At 41.7% G+C, this 12,022-nt stretch overlaps 1 protein-coding gene and 1 long non-coding RNA gene across 3 annotated transcripts in view; one reads left to right on the forward strand and one right to left on the reverse strand.

Annotated features, from left to right (window-relative positions):
- Positions 1–5,231, forward strand: part of LOC146854187 (uncharacterized) — a 44,777-nt gene extending 39,546 nt beyond the window's left edge. Inside the window, exon 2 of the long non-coding RNA XR_014980741.1 lies at positions 4,515–5,231. This is a non-coding gene — a long non-coding RNA (uncharacterized LOC146854187). The remainder of the gene's footprint in view (positions 1–4,514) is intronic.
- LARGE1 (LARGE xylosyl- and glucuronyltransferase 1) overlaps positions 1–12,022 on the reverse strand; it is a 998,660-nt gene that overhangs the window by 336,394 nt on the left and 650,244 nt on the right. The gene's annotated exons all lie outside the window — the stretch shown is intronic.

Consider the following 12,022-nt stretch of genomic DNA (forward strand, 5'->3'; position numbering starts at 1 on the left):
AAGTGAAAGCGCGCAGGGTGCGCTGAATGTTGCAGGAAAGCGTGTCGTGCCTGCAGTACCAGAAACTCATTAAAGAAAATAGTGCTTGCAGAATAAATAAACATACAGTGTAACAACAGAAGTAAAAGGGCCAGTCCTCATGGGAGGTTACAAATGAAGGCAAGGAGGTTCTAAGAGAGGCTAAGAAGCCTATTAACGAATCAGAAGCCACCATTTACGAAGGAAATGACACAATCGAAGGAAAAATAAGGGCAGAAAGTGGGCGGGCTCCAAGTCCATATTCAAATACAGCATGCCTCGCAGAGCAGCGCTTGCGCTTAGCCCAGGCTCGACCTAAAAAAGATTAATTCCAGGGGACACTTGTCTCGAGGACTGCAGTCAATAAAACACAAAACCTGGGATTTTTTTAAGAGGAGAGTAGCATTGTGTACATGTTTCACTTTTCATTCTTTAACAGTGGGTGAAACATATTTGCCTTAAAAAAGCACAAGTAATGAAACTCACTAATGGTTGTTTTGGAAACATCTTTAGCACGCTGACAATCTAATGTAAACAATGTACGCTGCTCGACAGATAACAGCAAACAACTTAAACTGCACTATGAGTTATGCATCTCGGCGAACACACAAACAACAGATTGTGTAGAAATGATCAAAATAAAGCATTTACAGCAATAAATGGTTACTAGGGATGTCTTCATATCCGTAAAACGAGCCAGCAGCCGCAGTTACCGCCGTGTTTATCACATTCCTATCAAGGAAGGAAGGTAAGACGCCATATGCAATCTAATCTCTCTCTATGCAGAAGTGAACGCGGCTAGAAACCAGGAGATTTGCCTGCGGGCCAGTCCGGCTTAGCCGCTTGGCTTCACGTCTTTCAGACTGACGTGTGCCGCACTGTGCGGGGTCTGGGGTCAGAGGGCATATCAGACCTCACCACGTATGCCTTTACCCCGCAGGCATCAATGTGCTGACGTTCGTTACACATTCTAATACCACACAGGGATTTACCATTAATGCCTTTACCACGCAATGCAGTAGTATCACCTGATTATATATATATATATATATATATATATATATATATATATATATATATATTTTCACTTAAAAAACCGGAGGTTTTACACATGTTATAGTTAGGTGGACATTTCACTCGTAAAAAACCAATGAAATTCCCCCGTTATAGTTAGTTCAGATAACTATAACTCGCGCGCCCGCAATCCACTGCTCATAACGTCACATATCACATCACTCACGACATGGTCAGTGGCATCACTGATGACATCATCCTTTTGATAGAGTGGCGGTCGCGCGAGTTATAGTTATCTGAACTAACTATAACGGGGGAATTTCATTGGTTTTTTACAAGTGAAATGTCCACCTAACTATAACATGTCTGAAACCTATGGTTTTTTAAGTGAATTTGCAAGGTTTTTTAAATGCTAATTCCTAACTATAACGTGTGTGAAACCTATGGTTTTTTCAGTGAATTTGTACAGTTTTTTAAATGCTAAGTTATGTATTTATTATTATATTTTTTATATATTTATTTTACAATAAACTACGTATTAATAAAAAAAAAATGTATGGTTTTTCACGGTGCGCGCACCCTGCGATTTAAAAATTAAAATGTTTTTTTCTGCCTTCGGGGTCCTTCAGGGACCCCCTGACAAAGGCTAGGGGGTCAGGAACTCTCTACCCTGCCCCCTTTTCACGTTCGCCACCTTCCTTTTTCACTCTCGCCCTCAAAACAAACAAAATGGCGGCCGACACTTCCTGATTTCGACCGATTCGAACGTTGACTGACATGTAACCACCAATCAGAATTACGCTTGCGCACGTTAGGGTGCGCGCACCGTGCGCGCACGGTGCGCGGCTATAGATATTTATGTGCTTTTAACTGCAATTTTCTCAGGAACTACTGAATAGATTGACACCATATATGCAAAAGGCACATCCCTGACCTGAGGACTACCTCTTTGCCAAATTTCAAGTAATTCTGTTCAGCCGTTCGGGCTGTACCTTCGACTAAAGGTACTATGGGAAAATGCATGGGGAAAATGCGTTTTGGGACCCCCCTTTTTTCTCGGCCCCCGCTTGACGAATCACCCCGAGACTTTCAGGGTAGGAGCTGAGCGGAGCACCCCATTAGTTTTCAAAATTTCGCGAGGATTCGTCAACCGGCGCCAAAGTTATTCAAAATAGAATTTTAAGATTTCCTATGGAAACACGGTCGTAACTATAACTATCTACTGGCGACCACCAGCAGATAATATATTCCTTGGATTCCCTCGCTTCCTCTGTTTTTCAGCGAAAATCACGGCACCACAGCAGGGTAAGTTTCAAAATGAATTTATTTCTACACCATTGTGCAAAAATTAGGACCGCCTACGCGTTTTGGCTACTATTAGCCTTCAGATATATATATGAACTAGGAGTTTTGTCTGTATTTGGCAGGAAACATGCACGGTGCACTTTAACATATCATAAACATGTTTCTAATATTTGTCATACATATCTCACCATGAGTCTGAACTAATCTGCTGTTTTGTGCATTTCAATATGCTATAAATATGTGCCTAATATATATTCGGTATACCTAGTTACGAGTAAGAATCAACTTGTTGTCTAACAATATCTCTGGCTACAGATGAGCTATTCTGTATTGAGGTGGAGAGGGATACTTTATCCCCAAAATGATTTACTTCTATTTGAGGTGGAGATGGATACTTTATCCCCAAAATGATTTACTTCTATTTGAGGTGGAGATGGATACCTTATCCCCAAAATGATTTACTTCTATTTGAGGTGGAGATGGATACTTTATCCCCAACATGATTTACTTCTATTTGAGGTAGAGATGGATACTTTATCCCCAACATGATTTACTTCTATTTGAGGTGGACATGGATACTTTATCCCCAAAATGATTTACTTTAAATGTTGGGGTTACACCTCTATTCTGGGCTTGTGTGCAATGCTATATATATGTTATATTGTTGACTGACACCATAATTTTGCATAACTTTCTATTTAACCTTAACACATTCCTCTTGGCAGACGAAACTACAAAAAGTCTCTATTTTAAATATGTTGCTTTTGAGGATCCGGACTATTTGTACTTTACAAGGTTGACATGTTTATTATCTATTTGTGTGCAAGGCTGCTGACATGATCTCTAAGAAATGTACTCCCTTTGGTAGAAATATGAACCAACTGAGATATTTTGTGGTTGCGTCCCCTTTAAAACTGATTTTGTTTATAAATTGGTGGTGGTGGTGGTGAAATGGCAGTGTTTTCCCTTTAAATTGACACTCTTGACTTCACTCTATGACCCAGTAGAAGGCACAAGCCGAAACACGTAGGTCAGCTTTGTTTGTATGCACCCCTGCACTTTGCTGGTTATGGCCCCGTGACGAATGGAGGCTGATTCAACTCTGAAAAAATAAATAAATGACCTTGTTGTGAAGGATCCAAAGTGCTGTGCAATGGCGAGGTTGCATACCTCTTTATCCTTTCCAAAGATCACCTCCTCATAAATGCCTTTTCGACAAGAGAGACGAGCCGCAGCCCATTCCTTTGAGCGTGATAACGAGATACTTTTATTTAGACAGCAAAAACACCTGATGCGTTTCAGAGCTAACTTTCCCCTGCTGACGGGTCAGTTAAGTTTGCAAAAAGGAGGTGCTCTTTGGAAAATAAATATATATATATATATATATATATATATATATATATATATATATATACTTTCCAAAGAGCACCTCCTTTTTGCAAACTTAACTGACCCGTCAGCAGGGGGCAGTTAGCTCTGAAACGCATCAGGTGTTTTTGCTGTCTAAATAAAAGTATCTCGTTATCACGCGATATACACACACATAAATTTTCACTGAAAAAAACAAAAGGTTAAAGTGACGTTATAGTTAGGCCTTTGAATATAAAAGCTACAGTTTTAGCCTTGTAATATAAAAACTATTGTTTTAAAACAAAAAAACACTGATATTCATCAGTTAGAGTTTTTTACCCTAATTATAACTTTCACCCCGCCATACATTGCTTATGGCCTCACATATTACATCTCTCATAACATGTTATTCCTCCTCACCACAAATACATTTGGGAAATGGATGACTCAGCACATCGTGAAGTATTGAATTATTTAATGACTGCTCCATAGACGTGCCTATAAAACCCATGGCATCTTCATTTTTCAGAGACACTGTGTTGTAAAATGTACAATTTGATTTGCTAGTTTGAATACATTCTTCATGGAGAAACCTCTTAGTGTTAGGTTTGTTTGCTTGGTGCAATTTGTTGGAGTAAGAGGGTGAGCATTCATTTTTTTTTTTGCATTAATTCCTATTGCAACCTTGTCCCAATGAATGTTTTTAAATCCTTTATTGATTTTCTACGCGGACCATAAAAATTTTTAAAGAGAAAAGCATATCATGCTATCCATTAGAGATGATACCATTATTCTGCTAACTCCTCTTTTTGGGTGTTCGCTTTCAGGATCAGAGAGGTCCCTTCCTTCTTCAGATAGAGAGTGCGCTCAGTCTGTCCTCCCTGCAAGGAACACCCAGGAGTGGTAATTTATCACCATCTCTGGAGAAGGAGGTCTTCTTGAAAGCACCGACCAAGATTCATAACTGTGTGAAAACAAGGGACAGTGATTTCTGAAAGGCTGTGAAGATATCTATCTGCTGAGGTGCACCAGGGGCTGAATGATTCTGCTAACTAAGAACTTTTCAATATAGTCTTGGGAGAGTGCTTTTTCTTTGTGATCATGTCTAAAACCAACCTACCACGTGACCGGTGACAAGACACCAGGCAGTTCCATTTTAGGATTCTGAATGGAGTTGGTACAAGAGGTTCGCTTATTCGTTGTTACAGAACGAGTGGAAATAGCTAATGCTATACAATAATAGTGATGTTTCTTAAGTACAATAAAAGGGAACCAACGTTTCAGATTTAAATACCTTCCAAAATACATATTGTCTATTACAACAGGACTATCATCTTTGAGGCATTAGGACAGGGCAGTCTGGAATGTTTTTTAGCTTGAGTGTGAGTACCTTTAATACGAAAGGTAAAGGAGTATATTTTGAGATAAGCTCAAAATATACTCCTTTACCTCCGGTGGTAAAGTGAGGTTCAACTTTCTGATTTACGGCAACTGGATTAAACTAAAATTTGTTTGAAGTAGATTAAAACTTTTGCCATTTTTCAGCAAAGTGTCTTCTGAATCTTTTCACAATGTTTCAAGATTGATACGACTAATAAAGTTGCATGTAATATTACAAAGAGGGTATCATATATGTTAAATTGATAGTGATGCAATTTAGCTCACACCTAAACATAATAGGTTGAATTCCAGGAAAGACCATTTTATAGACGGCTCCAATGCAGACACTCTGTGGTTGAAACAAGCTTCCAGAGTCGCAAAGTGATAGCTGACCTCCCGGTTTGTTGGAAACTGGTGTGAGATATGAGATATTCTTTCACCTAGAGGAGTGCTTGACCATACTATAAATTACATGGTTTTGGGTTTACCCAAAGCTCAAAAGAAAGAACTTTGATCTATCAATGGCTTGAGTCTACCTTTAACATTATTACCTGGGAGCATGTGCGATTTTGACTTGAAGAAAAGCACATCTTACATGGACAGCATATTAGCAATGTTCTGCTCGTCAAGCCTTCTCTGACCTTACTTTATTTTTTATCTATTAGAAGCTTGGTAAGCCATTTAAAATTTTTATAATGGACTTCGATTTGACATTCCACGTTTTGACGCAAACAAGCTTATGGTTCACATTTAATCACACATTCCTAAAGTCCCATGATTCAGCAAACTTACAATGTTATAGGATCTCAACACAACTTGCATGTTTATCAATCATTTCAACAAATATTTAAATGCTCATTGGGCCAATATTATCAAAAATTATTATCACACAGTGAAAAGCATGCACAATACAGAAACACAAACGAATATAAAAAGAAGCTAGAAACATTCTTTGGATGTCATGTTGATATTGAATTCACATAAAAGCCTCAAATAATTTATTCTATAAGGTGTGCAGGTTTTACTTCTTAATTGCACTTCATTTTTACTACAGTTTCACAAAAAGCAAATCCATTAAGAAAGAATGAGGCCACTGGAAGAATAAAGCTAACAATTAAACAGACTGCTTCACAGACACATTAATCAACCAAAATTACTGAAAGTTATTTCTCAAGGATTAACCCTTAAGGTGCTGTGGATAACAAAGGGAACATAATTTCACTTCTATTTCTTTGGGTTTCTGTTAGCAACTCTCAGGAGGGGAATCACGTTTGCCAAAAGACAATAACCATGATTTAGTTCCATTACATTCTTGTTTTTTCTTTCAAAAGGAGCTATCTACAGGCTTGTTTTGTCTGATACTTTAAGTAATAAAACCTATCTTGTGCTCACTCCTCGTCCTCCTCATCCTCTAGTCATTCAGCCCAGCTGGAATGTGAGCTGGCCCACACACTCGCCCCAATTAGTTAATGTCAATCCATGCCATTCTTTGCCTCCTATAAACCCCAATGTTAGACCAGCCTAAGCGTCTCAAAGGTCAAGCTAGGATAGTGGCAACCAATGCCACCACTGACTGCCATGTTTGGTCTCAAGAGGGGCATGAGAGCCTCAAGGAAGCCATATTGGGCCACCTAAAGTGCCCACTATTCAACCACTAGACAAACACTCACACAACAAAATCCATAAGGCATGATACTGTGCGCCACTGAGTCTCACATATTCTTCACCCATTCGTCTCCAAGTCCATCAATGCACCTTTCACTGATGACCTTGAGGACAGTATGGATAGCAATTGTTATTCCTTACAAAAGCATGAACATCCCTCATAATAGACGTAAATCATGCTGATGCCTAAATGAAATTCACAGATGCTTGCTAGGAGTATGGTTTCCAAACCTACTTCTGTATGCTGTGGCCAGTTCTAGACCTGCACTGATGCAAGCGCACAGACCTGTGTGGTCATTTGTGTGACCTTAAATATGACACCTTTAATTTTTTTTGTATGTTTCCCAAAGTGATTTAACACAAATTCTAATTTTTTAAAGGATGGCATTTTATTAATTGATGCCTTACAGAAATTGAAAATTGTGCCTTAAAACTGCACAACCAGTTAGCAAAACTGTCTGCGACTTTCATCGGTTTTTGAGATTCCAAATAATATGTGGGTAAATTTTATGTTGAAAACAATCACAGATCTTGCTTTCTAATGCACACTCATATAAGCACATATAAACCACCATTAACCACACAAATTGACATAAACGGATTGTGTTGCCACTCTTAATAGTCTAATGCTCTCCAGATTAGACCAGAATACTCACATCCAAATTCACTCAATTCGCTCAAACAATAACAAAAGAAAGAGCCGCAACCATGGAAGTTCTAGTCACTACATAACCTCAAAGCAATAGAAATATGCCACAAAGCACAAAAACAGGACATTAACAAAGTCAAACTGGAGAATGATTTCAAATTCATCCTGTAAGCAGGTAACTAGAATACAATCTGCATCAAAGGGGACAGTCATTGCATCAACCCCCTAACACCGCCGTACACCCCAACAGTCCACTGTCATGAAGAACTACTTTGCCAACATCATTTTGATCAAACACAACATTCACACACACACACACACACACACACACACTCGCAATGACAGACCACACAAACCCCATAGTAACTTCTCCCTTCTTCAAAAACCCTGGGCCACTGAATACGTATCTAACATCATCCACTGAAAATGGCAATACTAGAAGGTTTCCAACCAATCTACCAATGCTTCCTCCTCAACCTTGATATTGTAAACTCCACTCTACTGTAAGACAGTTTACCTGCTTCACAAGAAGGCAGATCCTGTGCCTCTCAAAAAACCACACCTGAACTAAGACAAGCTCCCAAGGTAACAACTTTAGAGAAAACCCTCGAGGCTGGCTCCAGTTCCACAAGCACATTAGATGCTTCATGGTTACCACCCTGGGTTAATTCCTTGCCGCAGACATAAGAATGACTTGGAAACAGCTGCCACCTCATGCTCGAAGACCGGTCAGTGACATCTGCTATTACTGGATATCATGCTATACTATTAGCATAACTCCCACATGGGCATCTTCAATACAACTCTGGACCAGTTCACATCTTTCATCAGTTTCTTCAAGGACATCCAGTGTGCCCCTACATCTAGTTATTTACATTCTCCATCAGCGCTCCATAGTCAAAATGTATTGATGTCCAATCTTTATATCTGTTCACCCAGCAAGATATCTCCTTTCAAAGTACAAGGTCGATATGCAACTACACCTCAAAGTGCCAGAAAACACGCAGCGCCACAAAGCATCGTATCTGGATGCCCCCGGTCCATCAGACATTCAACTCACCCAAACGCTCATTAACGCAGCATGCTTCAGCCCTAGATCTTGGCATGACTCTCCTGTATGCATCTCACACCCCAATACCTTTGGTTTGTAGATAGACATCATGTTATCAATGATGTTTCCGGCAATGAATTTAGCCATTCTTGTCTCTCAACAGCCTTTGTGCAGACACCTGTCAAAGAGAGCTAGGCTGACCTCCATCTCGCGGAGCATACCCGTCGCCACTTAAAGTTACCCAGCATGCAGCTGGTGCCCGACTAATGACCCTCAGAAGAAATGTGACCACACCACCCTCACCTTGACGCTGCTACATTGGATCCTCTTGCTACCGAGCACTACATTCAAGAAAGCCTACGGAGGGGACGGAGAGGTGTGCGCATTACAAAGGTTGTTACTCAAGTCCTGCAGAGGTCTACAAAGCAACAGAAGAAGAGCGTCAGATCTCTGGTGGTCTTCACCGAACACGCGATCCACCCAGCACACCGATGGAGATCCAGAATGTCCAGAAGACGGGCAAGGAAGCGAGGGCTGTGGACCAAAGTTCCATGAAATCTCAGCTCTCTCCACCTTTGCAACCATTCAAGGCAGAATCGAAACCCTTCGACTGAGCGCCTGTCGTGGAAACAGCGATGCTTCTCCAGCTCCCCTGAGACGCCAACCAGTCTATCGATCCGTCCCCAGGCCTAGCGCCCTACCAGAGATGCATTCTATGGCTCACGTATGCACCCCTGGTGCTATGCAAACAATTTTACCTGCAGAGTGCACCCATATACACCTGGCTTCCTGCACCTCCGAGCCAGTGCCATGCACTATGAGTTACCCCAATAAAAATAAACTAAAAGTAACACCTCAGTGGTCAAGATTTGACCCCGGCAAAACGAATAAAAAATGCTGCTCTGACTACACACTGGAAACACAACTGCTCAGAATGCACGGTACAGGCCTTGCTACGTTGTAAATAAACATGTCTACGTATATGTTCCCAGATTGCCTAGATTTTACCTCTTTAATGGCACATTTGTGTGAAGACAAGAGGATACATCAATACACTCCTGTGACAGATGAAGAGGGACCGCATGTCCCGGGGGGTTGCACATTTACGTGAATGTGTTTTGAGTACACTCGCTAACTGCACCGTGTAATCATTATTATCGGCGATTAAAGGCTTGTCAGTATTTCATTAACATCTGCCTTACTTCAAAGGGCTGATTATGACGCTTTGTTATACATTGTGTCGCTGCGTTTCTTTCTTCGACGGATTATTAGTCCGAGGCTCCGCCCCCTCACGTGAGGCGCTTGAAGCATCCTTCTGAGCCGTGCTATACGGAACCCTCCCTCTGATGGAACCACTGGAGGGGCGAATGTATTTGTTGGAAAATCATATGAAGTGTTTGGTGCATGTAGAATGGAAGTGAGTTCAGCACAGGAAGTGTATACACAATGGAAGTGCATTCGGCATAAGAAGTGCATACAGAATGGAGGCGCATGCAGCATAGAAGTGCATGCAGCATAGAAGTGCATGCAGCATAAAGTGCATGAAGCATGAAATGCATGCAGCAATGAAGTGCATACAGAAAGGAAGTGCATGCGGCATAGAAGTACAAGCAGCATGGATGTGCTTATAGAACGGAAGTGCATGCAGCATAGAAGTACATGCAGCATCGGAGTACATGCAGCATGGAAGTGCATGCAGAATGGAAGTACATGAAGCAAAGAAATGCACACAGAATGGAAGTGTATGCAGCATAGAACTGCAAGCACAATGGAAGCGCATGCAGGATAGAAGTGTATGCAGAAGGGGAGTGAATGCAGCTAAAATTTGCCTGCAGCATAAAAGTGCCCATAGTATAAAAGTGCCTACAGGATGGAAGTGCATGCAGCATGGAAGCACATGCAGCATGGGAGCACATGCAGCATGGGAGTACATGCAGCATGGGAGTACATGCAGCATGGGAGTACATGCAGCATGGGAGTACATGCAGCATGGAAGTGCATGCAGCATGGAAGTGCATGCAGAATGAAAGTGCATGAAGCAAAGAAATGCGCACAGAATGGAAGTGTATGCAGCATAGAACTGCAAGCACAATGCAAGCGCATGCACAATGGAAGCGCATGCAGGATAGAAGTGTATGCAGAATGGAAGTGAATGCAGCTAAAATTTTCCTGCAGCATAAAAGTGCCCGTAGTATAAAAGTGCCTACAGGTTGGAAGTGCCTGTAGGATGGAAGTGCACGCAGAAGGTTTAATGCCTGGAAGTGTAAAGTTCACATCCCTTAAGCTGTGAATTCAATTTTATAAGGGATTTCATTCAATACTTTTAGTGTGAATATGTAAGATTCCAAAAAGAGGAAGAAAAACATTAAACCTACTAACGAATATACTCTAAATTAGTTGGCCAGCTGAGACATCACCTTACCCTACTAACTGACTAATGAAGCAGGGACTGACTCGATGTCATGAATCTACTAGGGTTTAGTAAATAAAATGACCCCAAAGAAGGAAGTAATGTTTACTTGACAGATCAGAGACCATTTGTCAATGGCAGAATGCAGCAGTCTGTCCTATGCTTTGTTTCTGGAGGTACCGAGTTAGTGACCGTTGGACAGTGACCATCTGAGCTGGTGATGATCTCTGTTACAGAATGATGCCTCAGGTACTAAGCTGCCAAAACTCCAAAGGGGAACAAGCATTGGCATAGCCAATAGGTCTCGCCTTTGGGACCTTATAAGTGTTTAGCCATGCAACAGTTGCATAACTAAATACTTATAAGGTCCCAAAAGCGAGACCTATTGGCTATGCCGAGCGGCCCTGCGGCCACAAAAGTTAAAGTAATCGCGGTAAAGCGCGGCGCGCGCGCCCGTGCACATGCACTGTAGCTCTAGGCTGGCCTGGTAGCACTTTTTGGAGCCCTCTCAATAAGTCTCGCCAGACCAGCGCATGCGCTGGGTCAGGCGAGACCTAAAAAGCCAAGGGACAAAAGCAACCTCCTTGCAAAGTGGTCTTTAAAGTTGTGTAAACACAACCACAGGATGGCGCTAATCCATTAAAGTTGTAAAAGAGCCACATCATGGCAGCAGGATAAAGTAACTGCTAGGAAGTAGAAAGGAGCAGCATTAGGATTAGGCCCCATGAGTCTCTGGAGCACCTGGGTAGATGCTAGCAGGAGATGCAGGTACCTGGAATAGTGTATCGCAGGAGTGATGAGCCAGCAAGCTAGGAGCGCACGCTTTAGGGGTTGGGAGAGGATGTGGTCCGTCGGCTTAAACTGCCGACTTTGGTGCAGGAAACCAGGGTTCGAGCCTCGGGGTCGCGTCCACATCCTGTGATTCTGGGCAAACCACTTAATCTCCCCGTGCCTGAATGTGTATTGTAAATACGGTGCTATGTAAAGCGCTCCAATACCTTCGGGTCGAGTTCGCGCTATATAAATATGCACAAAAAAAAAGAGTTGGTATCCACCGAAGCATAGCTGCTGCCTCTCTTTTGAATGGACAAGACCCCACCGAAATTGTTCCACTCAACAGAGAAAAAATGCAGGTTTGCACTGTATCCCATAACAATTGCTACATTGTAGTGGACATCTT

The sequence above is a fragment of the Triturus cristatus genome, chromosome 4_1, assembly GCF_964204655.1.
Source record: "Triturus cristatus chromosome 4_1, aTriCri1.1, whole genome shotgun sequence".
Taxonomy (NCBI): Eukaryota; Metazoa; Chordata; class Amphibia; order Caudata; family Salamandridae; genus Triturus; species Triturus cristatus.